We start from the raw sequence: 19,895 nt of genomic DNA on the forward strand, positions 1-19,895 counted from the left end.
TTCCTTATGCTTATAGTCAATAAGTTGTCTTGTAGTTCTTCAGTAAACATGTCCATGTAGGGGAGAACACCTGCTTCCTGGGGCAGCCAAATCTATTTTTCTTTTATGTTTAAAGCTTTGCCACATAAGAAGAATAATTGGGCTTCTCTCAACTTTATACCCATTGTTCCATTAACTTTTCTAAGGGGCAAGAAAAATCAGAATATCCCGAGAGAAGATAGAACATTCTTATTTAGTATCCAATACATTTATGAACAATAATTACCTCTTTGAATATTCCCTACAAGTGCTCTTTCGCATTCTAATGAAATGATGCCCATTCTATTGCCCTTCAACTGATTCCAATTTTCAGAAATTCCAAGTATATTTGCCACCAAATGTTTGATATTGTCTGATGGCCCACTCAGTACCACGAGGCCGTCTTCAATATACTCAGAATGACAGCATCCTGGTGCTGAGCAGGACATCAACAAGCATCTAACACCTGCAAAATTTCCACTCAAGGATTCATTCTGCTCTACATGTGATAGTAGTAACCAGGCAGGAAAAAAAATATTGTAACTGACGCTCAGCCAAGTCTAATTCTTTTCCCCATATGCTGGACTGAAGATCATGTGGATACTAAGGGCCAGTTCAACTCTGGGACACGTTGTTCAAAGAGTCACAGAATCAAAGTCTCTCAGAGCTAATATGGACCTCAGCAGCTAAAAAGATGAATCAATACATGAAATACAATTTTTCATTAAGAGCATAGATAATATGTTTACTAGACGGTGTAGTATTTTCAAAGGACTGATTTGGATCTGGAGGCCATCATGTTCAGTGAGTCACAAGAGGATAGCAGAGTCGTGAAGGACATCAGTGGTCACCAAATACAAGCAAAAGTAACCCCCAAACGGGCGCTCACATTAACGTATTTATGGTAGGAGCCTCCAAGCTCCACAACCAACACTGTAATCCAGGCCTACCCCAGTCTTACCTTATACCTGAGATACCCATGTTGGAAGAAGATAATGTATTTTCTAAAGGCCCATTCAACTCAAGGAAGCTATGTCCATGGAGCCACAGAATCAAAATCTCTCAGAGAGGACAGGGACCTCAGCAGCTAAAAAAACAACTTTACACATGAAATAAAACATTTACCTGAGAATATCGTCAACAAGTTGTCTTTTAATCCTTGAGTGAATGCGTTGATTCAGGGAGAGCACATTTGCTTCCTCAGGAAGCCAATTCACCTTTTCACACAGTTCTATTAGATTTAAAGCTTTTCTTTATGAAAAGTATATTTGGTCTTCTCTCAGTTTTATACCAATTACTCCTTTATATTGACAAAGAGGCAAGTAAAATCACAGAATTTCAGTATAGGGGGTTTATTCGTTGTAACGGTCAACACATATATAAAGAGTAACCGCTACTACAACAGGGCTCACAAGTGTTCTACCAGGTTTCCTTAAAAAGGACTATCACACCAAATGGTTCAAAACCTGACCACAGGCTTCTGCCATTTCAGGTTGATTGAATACAAAATGGTGACTTATTTTCCAAGGGCTAATTAAGAAGCTATTGACTATCTACAATGAGTCAAAGAATAAAAACATCTCAAAGCTCAGAGGGCTATCATCTGGCTCTTTTCTACATGCAAAAGCAAATGCATCAGAAATACTCATCTGGTTCTATTTAGAGTAGAAACCACCATGCCCCACAACTAAAGAGACTACCCATGGTTCAGCATAATCTCACTTGTGCCCACACAGACTAGTCTGAAGAAGAATGTGGGTGTTCTCTAAGGGCCCAATTATTTCTGGGAAACATTGTTCAAAAAGTCACAAAATTAAAGCATATGAGAGCTGGTGGGAACCTCAGCAGCTAAAAAGAATAAATATATGAAACAGAACTTTTCTTTAAGACCATCATACTTAATCCACTCTCTTGTAGCTCTTGAGTGATCCGTCCATTTAGGGGCAAATACTTGCCTCCTGAGGCAGCTGCCAGTTCTACTTTCGTACAGTTCTATGAGGTTTAAAGGTTTTTCAGAAGAGAAATGTGAATGGGAATCATTCAATTTTGAACACATTCTACTTTAAACTGCCTAACAGCCAAGGAAAAACATACAATTTCCACAATAAGAATGTATCAGTTTCAGCTACAGGACTCACCCTTTCTATGAACAGTAATCAGCATTATAATATGCCCCACAAGGGTTCTCACATAGTCCACTTAGAAGGATATCCATCCAGGCACAAAAGTGCCCCTGACATGACCCTGAGTTTCAGTAATTACAAGTGTATTGGTTACCAAATAGCAGAGTATTTTCTAAGGACCCACACAGCACTGGAAGGCCATATTCACTAAGTCACATAGTGACAGCATCTCAGAGCCAGAAGAGACGTTAGTAGCTATTGAGGTAACTGCTATATGAATACTCATCTTGCTCTGCTTATTTTAGTATATGTCACCAGTGTAAAATGTGACAACCTCAATCTCATTTGCCCCCACATACACCTGATGGAAGAACATGATGTGTGTTCCAAGGGCCTACTCAACAATGGGAAACTTTATTCAAAGAGTCACAGAATCTAAGCATCTCAGAATTGTTAGGGACCTCAGGAAGCTAAATTATGACCCTATGTGTGGGGGAAAACCCATCTTTCTTAAGCCAATAGGCAACAAGTTGTACTGCAACCCTTGAATGAAGGTGTCCATTTGGGTGAGTACCATTGACTTCTGTGGCAGCCACTTTAGTTTTTCCACAGATATACTAGGTTTAAAGTTCTATATGAGAAACGCATTTGGGAATCTCTCAGTTTCAAACTCATTGCTTCTTTATATTGACAAAGAAGCAAGCAAGATCATAGAATTTCAGTACTGGAAGGTTTGTGGGCCTATTACAATGTCTAACCATCTTATGAAAAGAAATCAGCTCCATAATGGGCCCCAACACAGGTTTCACTGGATTTCCTGAAAAAGGATATCCACCAAACAGTCCAAGACCTGACCCCAGGCTTCTGTCATTTCAGGTCTATTGGATACAAGATGGCACCTTATTTTCTGAGGGCCCAAAGATGCTCTCATTCCCACATGCAATTGATATAAGGACATGATGTGTTTCAAGAGTACTCACAACTCTGAGAAACTGTTCAGAGTCACAGTATCAACACCACTTAGAGTGAGATAGGACCTAAGCAACTAACAAGACAAGCCTATATATGAAATAAAATGTTTCATGAATTTCATGGCCAATAAGTTGTCTTATAGACCTAGAGTGAACATTACCATTAATGTGCAAACTCCTGCTTCCTGAAATACCTAATTCAGCTTTTCCACAGCTGCATTATATTTAAAGCTTTACCTAATGATAAATGCAAAGGGGCTTCTCTTAATTTTGTATCCATTGCTCATTTGTATTGTCTAAGGGGAAATCAAAATCATAGAGTTTCAGAGTTGAAAATTATGTACGTTTTGCATAAGGGCCACCCTATACATAAACAGTAATCTCTCCTAAAATGGGGCCTGCAATATTCCACTGGGTTCTGTTTAAAAAAAAAAAAAAAGAATCCATACAAAGAGTATGAAGCCTGACCCTGGGCATCTTTCATTTCTGTGCAACTTACTAAAAGATGGTCTCCAATTTTCTCAGAGCCCATTCAGATTTAGAAGGTCTGCATTGAATCAAAGAAATAAAAGCATCTCAGAGGTGGCTCTTTAATACACATACAAGTAACTATTTCATGTTCTGCCTGTGGCAGGATACACCATGCCCCAAAGCCACCAGTGTTGAACCAATGCCCACTCTAGACTTACTTGTTTCTGCATATACCTGGAAGAGGATGATGTATGTTCTAAGGTCGCTCACAACTCTGGGAAATTGTGTTCGAAGAGTCACAGAATCATAGCTTCTTAGAGCCGGTAGGAAACTCAGAAACTAAAAATACATGAAACCAAACAGTTCCTTAAGACTGTGGCCATTAAGTTATCTGGTACTCCTTGAGTGGAACTCTCCATTAAAGCCCAATCACCAGCCTTCTTAGACTGCCAGTTCAAATTGTCAACAACTTCATTAAGTTTATACTCTTGCCATATGAAAAGCACAAAAGGACCTTCAATCAATTTTGTACCCTTTGCTCCTGAAAATTGCCCATGGCATAAATAAACCCCATAGATTTAAGCAACAGAAATATATATATATATATATATATATATATATATATATATATATATATATGTATATACATATTTTTTTTTTCCTTCTGCCACATGGTCTAACCCAGACAGTAATCACACCTCTATAATATGACTTACCGACTTTTCCAAAGAGAAGGATGACTACCATGTTACCTCTGACCTGATCCTGAGCTTTAGTAATTCTAAGTATATTGGCTACCAGATGGTAAAAAATTTTCTAAGAGCCCATTCATCATTGGGAGGCCATGTCCAATGCACTGGTAGATGACCCTATAATGAATAAAAAGTATAAAAAGGCTTCCTTAATAGTTACTAAATCACCATGTAGTCTTTGACTGAAGAAATCTTTTTCGGGGCAAACACTTACCTTCTGAAGCAGCCAATTCCAGTTTTTCATAGCTTCATTAGGTTAAAAGCTTTTCCATAAAAGAAGGGTAAATGGGCTTCTCTCAATTTTGTACCAGTTGCTATTTTATATCACCTCTGGGAACAGCAAAATCAGAATTGTTTAGAGTTGGAAGATATATGGTAGTCCAACTCATACACGAATAGTAATCACCTCTATAATATGCCCTGCAAGTATTTAACAAGGTTCCATGAAAAAGGACATCTATCCTATTGCCTCAACCTAATCCCAAACTTCAGCCATTTTGGGTTTATTTGCTATAAGACAGTGTCTTATTTCTAAGGGCCCATTCAACCCTTGGAGGCTTTCTTCATTGACTCATACAATCACAGCATGTCAGAGCTCAGAGCGACATCTGTGGCCTTCTAACATATACAAAAGTAACTCATGAACAAGTCTTCATTTTTCTCTATTTATGGTAGAAACCAATTTGCCCTACAATCAACGATACTACTCTGGCCTATGAAAGCTTCATTCATTCCCACATACACTTGATGGATTCCCAGTAAACTCTAGGAATTCTTGCTCAGAGACTAAACAGTGCTGGTAGGCACCTTAGTAGCCAAATAGAAGTCCAGTGGCAGGACAAAAGTCAAGACGACTGGTGACGGCCCAGGATGCAGTGGATGACCATGGCATCTTCAGTGCCTGTTCAAGCTCCAAGTACTCCACAGTATCTGCTTCAGATGCCTTCATGGCCTTTGGAACAAATTGTCCTCATCTGCCCATTCTTCCAGCAGAAGTCTTCACATGCTTAGGGTAGACATCCCGCTAACTCACTGATGGGTTTAAGGCCTGCCGGTTACCTTCGGCCTGGTTTAGCCTGTCTGCCAAGACAGTTTTACCAAGATGTGACCACTGTGCATGCTACAGCTTCTTGGAGCCACAGGTGAGAGTTGGATGAATCAGGTGGACACCAGAGGTGGATAAGCAGGCCTGAAAAGGGCTCAGCAAATTGAAACAAAAATTTCTTTCTTTAAGATCACACCTCATAAGGAGTCATGAAGTCTTTAACTAAAGATCTCCATCAAAGGGAGATAAATGCTTGCCTCCTGACATAGCACATTTAACTTTTACACAGTATTATTTTTCTCAAAGGTTCTTTCTGTTTTACTTTTGCTAGAAAACATTTCACACCCTGCACCCTACAACCAGACTCACAACACAGGCCTACCTCCCTATCACTCTTATCCACATGTACACCACTGATACAAGAAAATGAGGTATATACATAAAAGGCCCTATTCAACTCAGGGAAGCTTTTGCTTGAGGAATGATAAAATCATAGCATCTCAAAGCTGGCAGGGACCTCAGCAGACAAGGACACTAACTTGTACCTCAAAAAATGACTTTCACTCAAGGCTATAGCACATACTTCCTCTCAGAGACTTTAAGAGAATATCTTCATGTGGAGTGTTTAAACCCATACTTCATGACTTAGTCCATTTCACTTTCACATGCTACTTTGTAGAATGACTTTCCCTATAACAGCTCCAAATGGGCTTCTCTCAGGTTTATATATAATACTTCTTTATTTGGCCCAGGAGGAGAGCAAAGAAAATAATTCTCATACATGTATTCGTCCTGCTCCACACTTCCCCAAGCACTCCTCCACAATATGCTCCTTAAATGTTCAACCAGATTTCACTAAAAAGGCCATCTATCCAATGATTACACAGCTAATCTTATTTTCTTTCTTTTTTTTTTTTGGATGTTCAATAAGTTTATTGTCTTAACCTGAAAATCTTCATAGAAAATTACAGATTTTGATGTTTTAACTATCAGCTTCCTGCTCTTGGGCTCCGAGGAAACCTGCCTTCTTCTGAGCAATCCAGTCTTTCTTCTGGGCAAGGGACATTTTGAGGCGGTTCCATCTTTTCTTTTTAACTTCCCTCTTGGGCTTCTTTTCATACACTGGATTCTCCTGAATACCAACATGGGTTTTCTTGTACATCTCCTCCATCGTGTCAGGGGTTATGTTGTTCTTTATGTACTGTGAGAATTGCTTTTTATAAGCATCTTCATTTTCCTCCATGAAATAACGCATATAATCTGCAACATTTTGGCCCATGATGTGTTTACGACGTACTTCAGCATGGAATTCCTTGCTTTCTGAATCATACTCAGGGAAGTGTTTGGTACTGAGGAACAGACAGACCACCGTCCACAGCTCCCTTAAGGGCCCCCAAGACTTTGTTTCCAGTGGCAGTTCTGGCAAGATCAGCGTCCAGGTAGCATGTGAAAGCACCAGGCTGACCATCAATGCTTTCCACATCGTACTCATCTCCAGTCACTTCCATTTGATCTTCACAGATCTTGTCCATGCCAAATCCGTTAAGCAGCCTGCAGGCCAGCAGCAGGCCTGTGCAGTAAGTGGCAGTGCAATTTGTCAGGCCAACCTTCATACTGTACTTTGGTAACTCATGGGCACAAACAATCACATCCCCTTCTATTCGGGCATAAGCGATCTGGCAGATGATCTCTGCTGGTGACTTGGACTATCGCCCTGTATTCTGGTGTGTTATACTTGTTTTTATCTTGGATTACTAAACATTTCCGTGCATAATAATCCGTTTTTTCCTCTCGCCTTCTCCGGAATTTCCCTCGGTTCCTCTTGAAGTAGGCCTTATTCTTGACAACTTTAACAAACCCTGTCCTGTGGAACGAGCCTCGCACCCTTGGCACAGACCAGCCTAATCTTATTTTCTCAGTCCCAATTCATTTCTGGGAGACAGTCTTCAATGAGTGCCAGAATCAGAATATCTTAGAATTCCCAAAGGACATCAGCAGTTCTCTCATTCTTACACGAGTAAATCCCGAAATATTCATCCTGCTCTACTACTACTGGAAAACACCTCAGCCACAACAGCCAACCCACTGACGCAAGTCTAGTTCCATATTAATCTTCTCCAAACACCCTTGAGAAAAGATAAGTACTGTAGGCCCATTCAACTCTGGTAAGCTTTGTTTCAAGAGCCACAGAATCAGAGCCTCTAAGAGAACTGGTAGGGACCTCAACAGCCAAGCAAAGTAACTATACCTTCGAGGTTTTTTTTTTTTTTTTTTAACTCAAGAATTAGCTTCTAGTCACAGAATTATAACTTTGTAGATTCAGAGCTGGAAGCAATATTCCAGGCCAACAAATTCAAACTCATTTTACAAATATGGAAACTCAGGCCCAGAGAAGTTCAGTGACCCTGGGGTCACACAACTGTCAAGTGTCTGAGATGAAATTTAGATTCCGATTTCTCAGACTCCATGTCCAGGACTCTATCCATTACACTTTACTGTCAAATAGAATCACAGAACCTCAAAAATTTAAGATATATCTATCTGCTAAGTTGAAAACTATGCATGAATATGAATCCCCTCAATTAACCTGCCCCAGCAGAATTCAGCCATATTTTCCTACAAAGTCTAATGACCCATGGCCACAGACCTAACCCAGAATTTTGTTGACAGTACTTATTAAAATTGCTTGTATTATTTTCTAAGGGCCCATTCAGTTCTAGGAGGCTATCTTCTGTGAATCACAGAACATCAGTGGCTTTCTGACCCTGGGCAAATAAAAAAAAAAAGCTACAGAAATTCTCTAAGACTATAAACTGCAGAGAAAAGTGTTTTCTCATCCTGAGTATTCACTATGTTGATGAAATCATATGTCCTATCCCTTATTACTTCCCCATATAGCTCTTCTATGCCATCTTCAATGAATCGCAACTAAAGAGTTTGACGGGACAGCAGTAGCCCTCTAACATTTGCAAAAGTAACTCCCAGAGAACTACTCTTTCTGCTTTATTTCTGCTAGAAAACATCTCATCCCACAAAACTAGCCCCACAACAATTATCTTTCTCTATATCAATCTTTTCCACATACCTTTGGAAGAAGATGAGGTGGGTGCTAGGGGTTCATTCAACTTGGAGAAGCTTTTCTCAAAGAATCACAGAATCATGGCATCTAAGAGCTAGAAAGGACCTCAGCAGTCAAGTAGACCAATCTGAACCTGGGAAAAAACCCCAAAGATTTTTTGCATAAGAACACGTCCCCTAAGTCATCATGTAGTACTTAAAATGAGTATCTCCAATGAGATGGCAAAGCCCTGCCTCCTGAGACAGACCATTCTATTTTTCCACAGCTCTACTTGATAGAAAGTTTTTTCCCTGTATCAAGCACAAATGAGCTTCTCTCTATTGCTTGTTTTTTTTTTCCGGACTGCAAAGAGAGAGACCTCCTCACCCCTGATTTCCGTTGAGATTCAGCCCCCCAAAAAACTCTATTCAAAGCAGTCACTCCATCTATGGCTATGTTGATAGATAGTCCATAAAATATTGTTTATATTAAAGAAATCATTTACCTGTTGATAAAATATCATATCCCTGGGGCAGCTAGGCAGTATAGTGGATAGAGTGCTGGGTCTGGAGTCAGGAAGAATTGTATTCAAACCTAGCCTCATAAAATTATTAGCTATGTGACCCTGGGCAAGTCTTCCAATCTTCTGTTTGCCCTAATTTCCTCATCTGTAAAATGGGGATAATTATAGCACTACCTCCCAGGGCTGTTGTGAGGACCAAATGAGAGAGTAACTGTAAAGTGCTTAGTAGAGTGCCTGGCACATAGTAAGTGCCATGTCAATATTAGCTATTATCATTTTTTATTATATCTTCTCTGGCATAGCTTTTGTGATTCACAAAAAAAATTCTTCACATGCATCATTATTGAAAAAGCATTTAACTACGTTAAAAACATCTGAACATCGATTCAACTATGTGGCAAATCTCCCACACAACATAATTTGTTCTAATACTTGTTTCCTTGAATCTTCAGTTACGTTTTCTACGAGTCTCCCAACAGTAATTATTAACAAAAGAATGCATTTTAATTTGTTGCCATATTGTTTTCTGTTTATCATCTTAGCCATTTTACCATGGCAAGAAGAATATGCATTTCCCAATGGTATTTGGTCTTTTGTTTTTCACTAATAAGTAAAAAACCTCAAAAAAGGATTCTAAACATTTATCATTAAATTTAATGTAATTCTATTAAGCACTGGCTTCAGCAACACATGGCCTTAAAGACCATTGCAAAAAATAGAGGTTTGTTTACATGTTCTGGATGCTTAGATTTTAAATGACTAATTGTGACTCCTCCTTCTCTCTTTCTCCTCCCGCATCTGCTCTCCCTCCACCCCATCCAATGAGTTGACAAGTCCAATGGAGTCTACTTTCCCAACATCTTTGGTATGCACCCTCCCCTTTTTTCCTCAGATACTGCCACTACCTTGGTACAGGTCCTCCTTGCTTAATGGATGCTCTCCCTACCTCAAATCTCTTCCCACACTAATCCATTCTCCACTCAGCTGTCAAATTGCTCTTACTAAATCACAAGTCCCTGACCATGTCACTCCCCTATTGAACGGCTCCCTACGACCCATGAATTTCAGGATCAAATGCAAAATCCAATGCTTGGCTTTTAAGTTCTTCATAGCCTGGCCCTTTTCTCTCTTTGCAATCTTCTTACAACTTACTCCCCTCTCATTCTCTGATCAGTGACACTGGCCTCCACATTATTCCTGGCAAATTCTATTCCCAATCCCCTTCATACTATTGCCTTCTCTCTGTGATTATCTTCAATTTATCCTGTCTACAGCTTGTTTGTATATAGATCTTTTCATGCTGTCTCTTCCATTAGACTACGAGCTCCTTGAGAGCAGGGACTAGGGTGTTTTTTGGCCTGTCTTCGCATCCCCAGTGCTTAGCCCAGTGCCTGAAACATAGGAGGTGCTTAAAAATGCTTGTTGACCGTTATTAACATAATATACACTATGACTGAAATTCATAGTTAACAATAATGGAGGTACAACAAAAATGGACTGAATCAAAAACAGTAAGAGGTAAATCCATATTTCAAATAATCTGGATCATCTCAAATGTTTCTGGCCCACTTCCCACTTCTCAGAGCTGCTTACGTTCTCATTATTTTTGCCTTATAATGTGAGTGCCAAGAGTTGGAGAAATGTCAGCTCTGTCGTTTTCTTGTTGTTTGTGATCACATTATTAGTAAGATCTTCAATCTGGTTTCTTTGAAGAAATCTTTTGAAGCCACGTCTTCATTCTGTGAAGAGTAATTTAGTTAAAACTAGATAATATGATGTGTCAATCTGCTTAACCAGGCATATGGAAACTGCAATATGCTGAAATATTCGGAAAGGGAACAAAGGATTTCGGGTGCTATTCTTCCCTCAGAATACTGTGCACACACTATTTGTCCACCTGACTACCTGACACATGGACCAAGTGACAACACCAGTGATCCCCTGCATGCTAAAGATCATCAAAGACTCAGTTTTTTTAGATCAAAATAGAGACATAAAGGAAAGATTTAATAGTTTATCATCACCCTCTGCTTGCTCCAATGGATCATCTTACACATACTGTTTTGCATGCAATACGCACACCCCAGCCTGGAAACTATTGCTTTCTATATAGCATGTTCTGCAAATGACTTTTTATTGTGTCTCTGAATGAAGATCTTTAATGGCAAGTGGGGGGGGGGGGGTGTTACACCACCTCCAGAGACAGCTTTCCATAAAGTTCTTCCGAGGACGCTGTCTTTATATTTAGCCTAAAACTATTTCCCTCAGACATGTTACTCTAAGACAGCAGTGAAGGGCCCATTCAGTTTTGGGACTTGTGTTGAAGTGGTCCAGAACCACAGTATTTCAGACCTGTTAGGGACCTCAGAGGCCCTACGGTTCCTGATAAAGAATCCACTCTACACAGTAACTCTACTGGTGTTCAACCAGTCCCCACTAGCAAATTCTCAGTCCAAATCCCTCAACCCTGGTCTCTCTTCTTCCCAAATGTAATTGCTACAAGACTAGGCTGTGCATTCTAAGAGCCCATTCAGCTCTAGGAACCTGTAATCAAAATCACAGGATCACAGAATCTCAGAGCTGACAGGGACCTCAGAAGCTTTTTAAGCCATGAAAGAATCCTATTTACTCATCCTACTTCTTCGAGGAGCTTCTGTCTCACCACCAATCACACACTCCATACTTAATCTTGGCTTATATTTTCCCACGAGCACTTCCTGCAACATGATGACGCTTCACCAAGGGCCCAATCAATTCTGGGATGCTGCGTTCAATATGTCACAGAAGCACAGAATCTCAGAACTAATTAGGTACCTCAGCAGTCATTAAGCCCAACCTGTGTTCCTGCGTTTGGGGAAAAAAAAAAACCTCAAGACCACACCCACCCCAATTAATCAGAGAGCTTGTGAGTCAATCAGTCAAATCAATAAGCACTTATCAAAGATCTACTCTGGGCCAGACCCTGTACTAGACACTAAGGATACAAAGACAAAAATGAAATGTCATTGCCCTCAAAAAAAGTAAGTGCCCTCAAGAAGCTTTGAATCTAGCTAGGGAAGAAAACAGATATAAATACGGGTACATACAAAGTCCACCCAAAATAAATGCCAAGTGATTTAGATGGGAAGGCACCAGCAGCTGTGGGGATCAAGAAAGGATTCATGGCATCTAAGCTGAGCCTTGATGCAAACTAAAGTTTGTGAGTGATGGAGATGAGGACACAATCCATTCCACTGGATTACTGCAGTGGTCTCCTAATTGTTCTCACCATTTCAACTTTCTCCTCATTCCAGTCATTCCTCTACAACTGCCAAAGTCAAGTTCCTTAAACACAGATACAATCACATTATTCCCCTTTCTCAATAAACTCTACTGGCTCCCTATCTCTTCTAGGGCTGAATATAAATTTCTCTATTTGGCTTTTAAAAACCTTCCCAACCAGGCCTCAATCTTTCCAGTCTCAATTATATACTAGTCCCCGTCCCAGACTCTATAATCCAGTCAAACAGAATTTCTCGCTATTCTTCACATACAGCACTCTATCTCCTGTATCCATGCTTTGCACTGCCCATTCCCCATTCCTAATGTAAGGCATGTCTCCTATTCTCCATTCGCATCTCCTCACCCCACCACAGGCCAAGGATGGCTCACCCCAAGGACTGCTCCTTCCAAAATACATTTGTTCTAAGTCGAATAGTCAAATGTTGCATGATGATGATACATATATACACTAAGGGCCTACTCAGCTCAAGAAGGCAGTGTTCAACGAGTCACTGAATCACAGCTTCTCTGAGATGGTAAGGCCATCAGTGACCATCCTGTAGCTAAAAGAGAATCAGTTCTCCCTGCACCGCACATCACATGTGATATACTTGCCTCTGCTAGGAAATCTACCTGTCCTCCAAACCTTAGCTTCAAGCCTACCCTAGTCTCAAAACTTTCCCATATGTACTTGCTACAAGATGAAGTTTTATGTTCTAATGGCCCTCTCAACTCTGTGAACCTATAATCAAAGTAATAGAAAAAGAGGCACCCAGAGCTGATAAGGACAACAGAGGCCACATGGCCTGTGAAAGAAGCCCACCCCCACAATGGCATATTCTATGATTGCTCATCCTGCTTTTGCTAAGAAACCTGCCCCCTTTTCCAACATCAGATCCCACAGCACCCCTGGTTTCATACCTTCTTAAATGTACCTACTATAAAATAATGATGTGTGTTCTAAGAACCTGTTCATTTCTGGAATAAGTGTAAGATCACAGAGCTAACAGGAACCTCAGAAGCTGCCTAATCCAACCTGTATTGGGAATAAAAAAATAAAGAAAATATACCACAAACAGCTATGAAGTTTTAGGTAAAGATCTTTATTGAGGGGCAACCTGACACCTTTGGGACAGTCTATTTTTGCTATTGGATAGCTCTGTTTGTTAGAAAGTTTTTCATAACATGAAGTATAAATTTACCTCTCTGAAAATTTTATCCATTTCTCCTGGTTCTGCATAAGAAGCATGACAGTATCTCAGAGTTGAAATTTATCTCAGTTTGCCATCTAATCCAACTCATACATGAAAAAGACTCCCCTCCATAACATCCCATTCAAGTAATCATCGTGCTCCTGCTGGGACACCCTCCCCTCTGTCTTCCTACCACAAGCTTAACCCTGGGTTCATTTCTTCCTAAGTGTAGTTAATAGAAGAGGTATCTGGTTCTAAAGGCCTACTCGGCTCTAAGGCAATATAACCAGAGAATTCAACAATCCCGAACCTTCCAGAGACCTCAGAGGCCATGTAGTTCAAACTGTAATTTTAAAAGATTCATCTTTATGGAATATATCACAAGTGCTCATCCAGCCCTTGATTGATGATCTTCAATAAGAAGGAATTCACTGACTTCTGACACAGCCTTTCAGACCACTCTAGTTCTTAGGAAAATTTCCTCTTACCCAGCTAAAATGTGCATTTCTTTGACTTCCATTTATTAATCCTACCTCTTCCTTCTAGAGCTAAGCAGAATTATAGAATTTCAGAGGGGGCAGGGACCCCAAATGCTATTCAGTATAACAAGTAGCAGAAACAGAATCCCTTCTACACGGTGACCCACAAGCAGTTTGACAGATCTCCAACATGTAGGAACTCAAGACTCATTATACTTTAGCATAGCTCTAATTGTTAGGAAGTTTTTTCATATGTGAAAAAAATGGAGCTGATGAGATATAGTATAACACATACACACACACACTAAAAGAAATAGTATAGAGAAAAAAGAGGGCCCAGGGCAGAGCCTTGGTGAAACACCCATAATTGGTGGGTATGACTTGGATGAAGATCCCGCAAAGGAGACTGAAGAGCAGTCAAACAAAAAGGAGAAACACCAGGAGACAGCAGTGTTAGGAAAACCTAGAGAGAAGAGATTATTCAGGAGAAGTAAGTGATCGACAGTGCCAAAAGGCTGCAAAGAGATCAAGAAGGATAATACTGAAAAAAGTCATTAGTTTTGTAAATTAGGAACTTTGGAGACAGGAGTTTCAATTGGCAGATGAGGCCGAAAGCTATACTGCAGAGAGTTTAGAAGAGAGGAGGGAAAGAGGAAGTGGAGGCAGCGATTACAGGTAACTTTCTTAAGGAGTTTAGTCACTAAAAGGAAGAGATAGGACAATAATCTCCTCTACAATATTTTCTACAAGTTCTCAACTTACCTCTGCTAGGAATTCTAGCCTGGCCTTTTTCCTTCCCATCTGCATGTTACTGGACTATGTTGTGTGTTCTAAGGACCCCTCCAACTATGAGAACCTGTACTCAAAATCATAGAGTTACAGGAACTCAGAGCTGATAGGGACATTAGAGGCTCTCTAGTTCTTGCAAAAGAACCTCTTCATACCATAGCTTAGAACTATTGCGCCACCAACCATATACAACAGGCCTATGTACTTTCTCAAGTATACTGGGAATAAGATGATGACGTGTGTTCTGAGGGCCCAGCCAACTCTGGAAAGCTGTGTTCAAAGGGTTGCAGAATCACAGAACCTTAGAGCTGGGAGGGACCTCAGAGACTGTCTTGTGGAAAGAGTACCTGAAACAGAATCTACTCAAAAAGCATATTCCACAAGCAATCATCTAACCTGCAATGGAAAAGCCCACTGCCCCAATACAGCTGTCTTGAAAACTATACATTTCAGAAAAATTTCCTTTTTCCAAGCTCAACTCTCCCTCTCCTCTGACTTCTTCCCAGTGTTCCTATCCAGTTCTGCATTCTGGGGCAAGAAGCACCCTAAGATCAAAGAGCTGAAAGGCACTTTCAAGGTCTTTTAAGGGTAAACCCACAGACGAATAAGAATCCCCCATTCAATATATCCAACAAGAGGTCACCCAGCCTCTGTTTAAAACATGTTACTCTCAGGTACATGTACATGCAGTAAGATTATGTTCTCTCAGAAGATGTATTCAAAGAATCAAAGTGCCTATCTATATGCTGCCAGGGACCTCACTGGCCCTGCTTGAGCAAGAATTCCTTTACAACCTCTCACAGGAGCTGAGGGAGGAAAGGCACCCTTGCTTCAAAGCCAAAGCCTAGCCCTAAGCACAAAGCTCCCTACACGCCCTTACTATAGAGTATGGTCTGTTTGAGGGGCCTATTTAACTCTGAGAGCTATTGGATAAATGTTTATACAATCCGAAAATCTCACAACTAGTAGGAACCACAGAGACTGTTTATCTCCACAGTCTCTGAAGAAGAGTTGCCTCTTACAACACACCCCACAAGCTGTTATTCTACCTTGGACTGACCTACCTCCAAAGTAGGGTTAGCTTTCCCTTCCTAGTTTCTCAGAATGGGTCAGAATCAAAGAGGATACTTAGTCCAAATAATACTGAAACCAAATACACCCTACAGTGCGCCCCACAAGCAGTGATCTTGCCTTTGACTGAAGATTTCCAGTGAGGAAGGAACTTACTACCTTCCATTTTAAAAATAAACTGTCATTGATGTTTTGGGGTTGTTTTTTAACATCATCAGAATTTCTCCCAGAATCCTACTTCCTCCTCCATTCCAGAGAATCATTCCATACATCAAATAACATTTTAAAAGAGAAAAAAAAAACCCAGAAAAGCTAATTAATACATTGTATATCAAAAAAGTCTGAAAATACATACAATGTTCCATATCCACAGACCATACCTCTGAAAAAGAATGGGGTAGGGGAGTCTTCTCATTTCTCTTCTTTGGGTCTATACTTACTCTTGATAATTCTGAAACACTCAAATTTGATTGTTTTGTGCTTTTTTTATTTCTATTGTTGTGGTCACTGTGTCTATTGTTTTCTGGGCTCTGCCAGCTTCACTTTGCTTCAGTTCATGTAAGTTCTCTATATACATCACGTTTATCATTTCTCAGAGTACAGAAATATTCCTTCTCATTCATATGCTACAATTTGTTTAGTTATTCCCCAATTAGTAGATATCTATTTTTTTCCAGTTCTTTGTTACCACAAAAAGTGCTACTAAAAATAGTCTGCTGTATATGGGGACTTTCATCTCATCAATGACCTCCTTGGTATATGAGCCTAGTAATGGAATTTCTGGGTCAAAGGGTATTGCTATTTTAGTCACTTTATTTGGATAATTCTAGACTGCTTTGCAAAATGGCCATACTTATTCAGAACTCCACCAACAATTCATTTATAGGCCTGTCTTCCCACAACTCCTCCAATATTATTGACTTCCATTTTTAATCATCTTTTCCAGTTTTGCTGAGTAAGAAGTCAGGGATGTTTTGATTTTCATTTCTCTTATTAGTGATTTTTAGGGCATTCTTTCATATAGTTGTTAATAATTTGCAATTCTTTTGTGAAATGTTTGCTCATATCCTAACACTTAACTACTGGGGAATGTCTTTTTGGCCTTATATATTTGTTAGTTGTCTATATATCTTGAATACCAAACCCTCATCAGAGAAATCTGATATAAAGATTTTCTTCTCATTCAATCACCTTCCTTCTTATCCTAGATGAATTAATTTTGTTTTGTGCATGAGTTTTTCTTAAAACATACTCTTTACAGAAATAAAGACAGAATTTTAAAATTGGGGAAATAGTCACTGCTCTTGGGTAGGTTGAATCAATTTAACAAAATTGATGGTAACTGAATTAATTTACTTATTCAGGGTCATAACCATCAAACTGCCAAAAGATTATTTCTTAGAGCTAGAAAAAAATAATAAGATTAATCTAGAGAAATAAAAAGTCAAGAATCTCAAGGGAAGTAATGAAAAGAAAATGGGAAGAAAGGGGCCAAGTGCCAGGTCTCAAATTATACTACAAAGTAGTAATCAAAACAGTTTGCTACTGGTTAAAAATTAGAGATTTCTATCAGTGGGAACAGATTAGGTATTCAGCATACTGTAGTAAATGAACATAGTAGTGTGAGTTTGATGAACACAAAGACTATAACTACTGGGTAAGGACTCGCTATTTGACAAAGATTGCTGGGAAAAGCAGAAAGTAGTTTGGCGAAAATTAGGTTTAGATACCTAATACCTTACACCATATACGAATGACTCTAAATGACTTAGATATAAGAAGTCAAATCAGAAGCAAATTAGAGGAACAAGGAAAAAATTACCTTTCAAATTTATGAAAAAGGGAGGGGTTTGTGATGAAACAAGGGACAGAGAGGATTACAGAAGGTAAAAGAGATAATTTTGATTACATATAATTAAAAAGGTTTTACATAAACAAAACCAACACGGCTAAAATTATAAAAGAAACAGTTACCTAGGGAAACAAATTGCAGCAAGTTTCTCTTAGAAAAGTCTCATTTCCATGATATACATAAAGGAACTGATCTAAATTCCTAAGAGCCATTCCCCAATTGATAAAGACTCAAAGGCTATGAATTGACAATTTTCTTTTTTAGAAGTTCTTCACATCACTTATTTCTCAATTTTTAAATTTATTTAAAATTTTTATAAACATCTTTCCTTCCCCTCATTTCCCCAATTGCATAAATGAAAAGAAAACTCAATAACAAGTAAGGGAAAATTCATGTCTCATTCTGCCAATTTCAGAGGAAACTGGGAAAACTGCTATATTAACTGATGCAGAATGGAAGAAGCAGAAAGAATTAAGAGAAAACTTATACTATAAGCACTTTATAACTCTGATCATTGCAGCAACAAATTACAAGTCTAGAGACTAGAAAATGAAACATACTACCCATCTCCTGCCAGAGTGGTGATGAACCTAAAGTGTAGCATCAGACATCAAATTATCCATATTTGTCATGATGGTTTATAAATCCTTCTGGTTATGGAGACTTTTGGGGGATGAAGGAAATCATTTATGTCTTGTTCAATTTCTTTTTCTGATATTGGGTTTACTTAAATAATTTGTTCCTTCTTTTATTAAACTGAGTTATTTTATATTTTCGTAAGTATTCATCCATTCCCTGTAAATTATCAGTTTTGTTAGCATATAATTGTCAAAATAGATTTTCTTTATTTTCAACTCAATTGTGTAAATTTTTATTTTTCATTTTTGGGGCAAACTATTTGGTTTTCTTTTCTCTTTTAAAATCAGATTGGCCGCTTGTTTATTTGGTCTTTTCTTTGCTTGAAAAAACAAACTCCTAGTTTTATTAATTCATTTTGGTTTTAATTGTCTCAATCTCTTCTTTAATTTTCAGAAGTTCTACTTTGTTGTTTAGTTGGGGGGGCAGATTTATTATTCTTCTAGGTTTTTTTTTTTTTAGTTGCATGTCCAATTCATTGATTTGTTCTCATTCTGTTTTGTTGATGAAAATGTTTAGAGATAGAAATTTTCTCTAAGGACCGCTTTAGCCGTATCCCATAAATTTGGGTATGTTATCTCATCACTGCCACTTTCTTGGTTGAAATTTCCTTTTGTTTCTGTAATTTATTCTTTGACCCAACAGTTCTTTAGAATTGTTATTTAGTCTCCAATTTGAATTTTCTTTAAAAGCCCTCTAATGAATGTAATTTTTATTTACATTGTGATCAGTAAATGATGTGTTTAGCATTTTTGTGAGATTCCACCTCACACTCATCAGATTTACAAAGATGACAAAAGGGGAAAATGACAAATGTTGGAAGGGCTATAGGAACACATGTATATTAACACACTCTGGGTGAACCTGTGAATTAGTTCATCCATTCTTCCAAGTAATTTAGAACTATACTCCCAAAGTTATTAAAATGTACATACCCTTAGACTCAGGGACAATACTAACTAGGCCTGTACCACCAAAGAAATCAAAGGAAAAGAACTTATATGGGAAAAATATTTTTAGCTGCTCTTCTAGGGACAAAGAACTGGAAACTATTCATCAATTGGGAAAAGGCAGAAGGAATTATGGCATATGAATATAATGGAATAAAAATGAGGAAATGGACAATTTCAGAGGAAACTGGGAAGACATTAATTTGCTGCAAAATCAAGTGAGCTGAACTAAGAGAATAATTTACACAAGGACAACAATACAATACTGATGTGCCAAAAGAAATGACAAAAGAGACGGCCTCAGAGAAACCTGGGAAGACCTGTATAGAGTCAAGTGAGGACGGGAACAACTTATACAGTAACAACAACACTCCAAAGACAATTATGAAAGACTTATGAACTCTGAACAACGCTGAGGGCCAACGATAAAGCATACTACCCACCTCCTACTGGACTCAAGACGCAGAATAAGATATGCATTTTTGGACATGGCCAATAAGCAAATCACAGAGCTGACAGAGACTGTAGATCTCATCTAGGTCAACTTATACCTCAAAAGTAGTCAGCTCTACGGGAAGTCCTACAGGTGATCATCCTACGTTTGCTTGTGGATTTCCAGCGGGGGGTGTCTACTGCTTCTGCATGTCATCTTTCAAATATTGTTGGGAAGTCTTTTTTTTCTTACATTAAATATAAATTGCTT

The 19,895-nt window shown here is 38.9% G+C and overlaps 1 pseudogene; it reads right to left on the reverse strand.

Annotated features, from left to right (window-relative positions):
- Positions 1 to 6,362: 6,362 nt before the first annotated feature.
- On the reverse strand, positions 6,363 to 19,682 carry LOC114032023 (annotated as a pseudogene).
- Positions 19,683 to 19,895: the final 213 nt, after the last annotated feature.

Source organism: Vombatus ursinus, unplaced genomic scaffold, assembly GCF_900497805.2.
Source record: "Vombatus ursinus unplaced genomic scaffold, bare-nosed wombat genome assembly UNPS02015394.1, whole genome shotgun sequence".
Lineage (NCBI taxonomy): Eukaryota > Metazoa > Chordata > Mammalia > Diprotodontia > Vombatidae > Vombatus > Vombatus ursinus.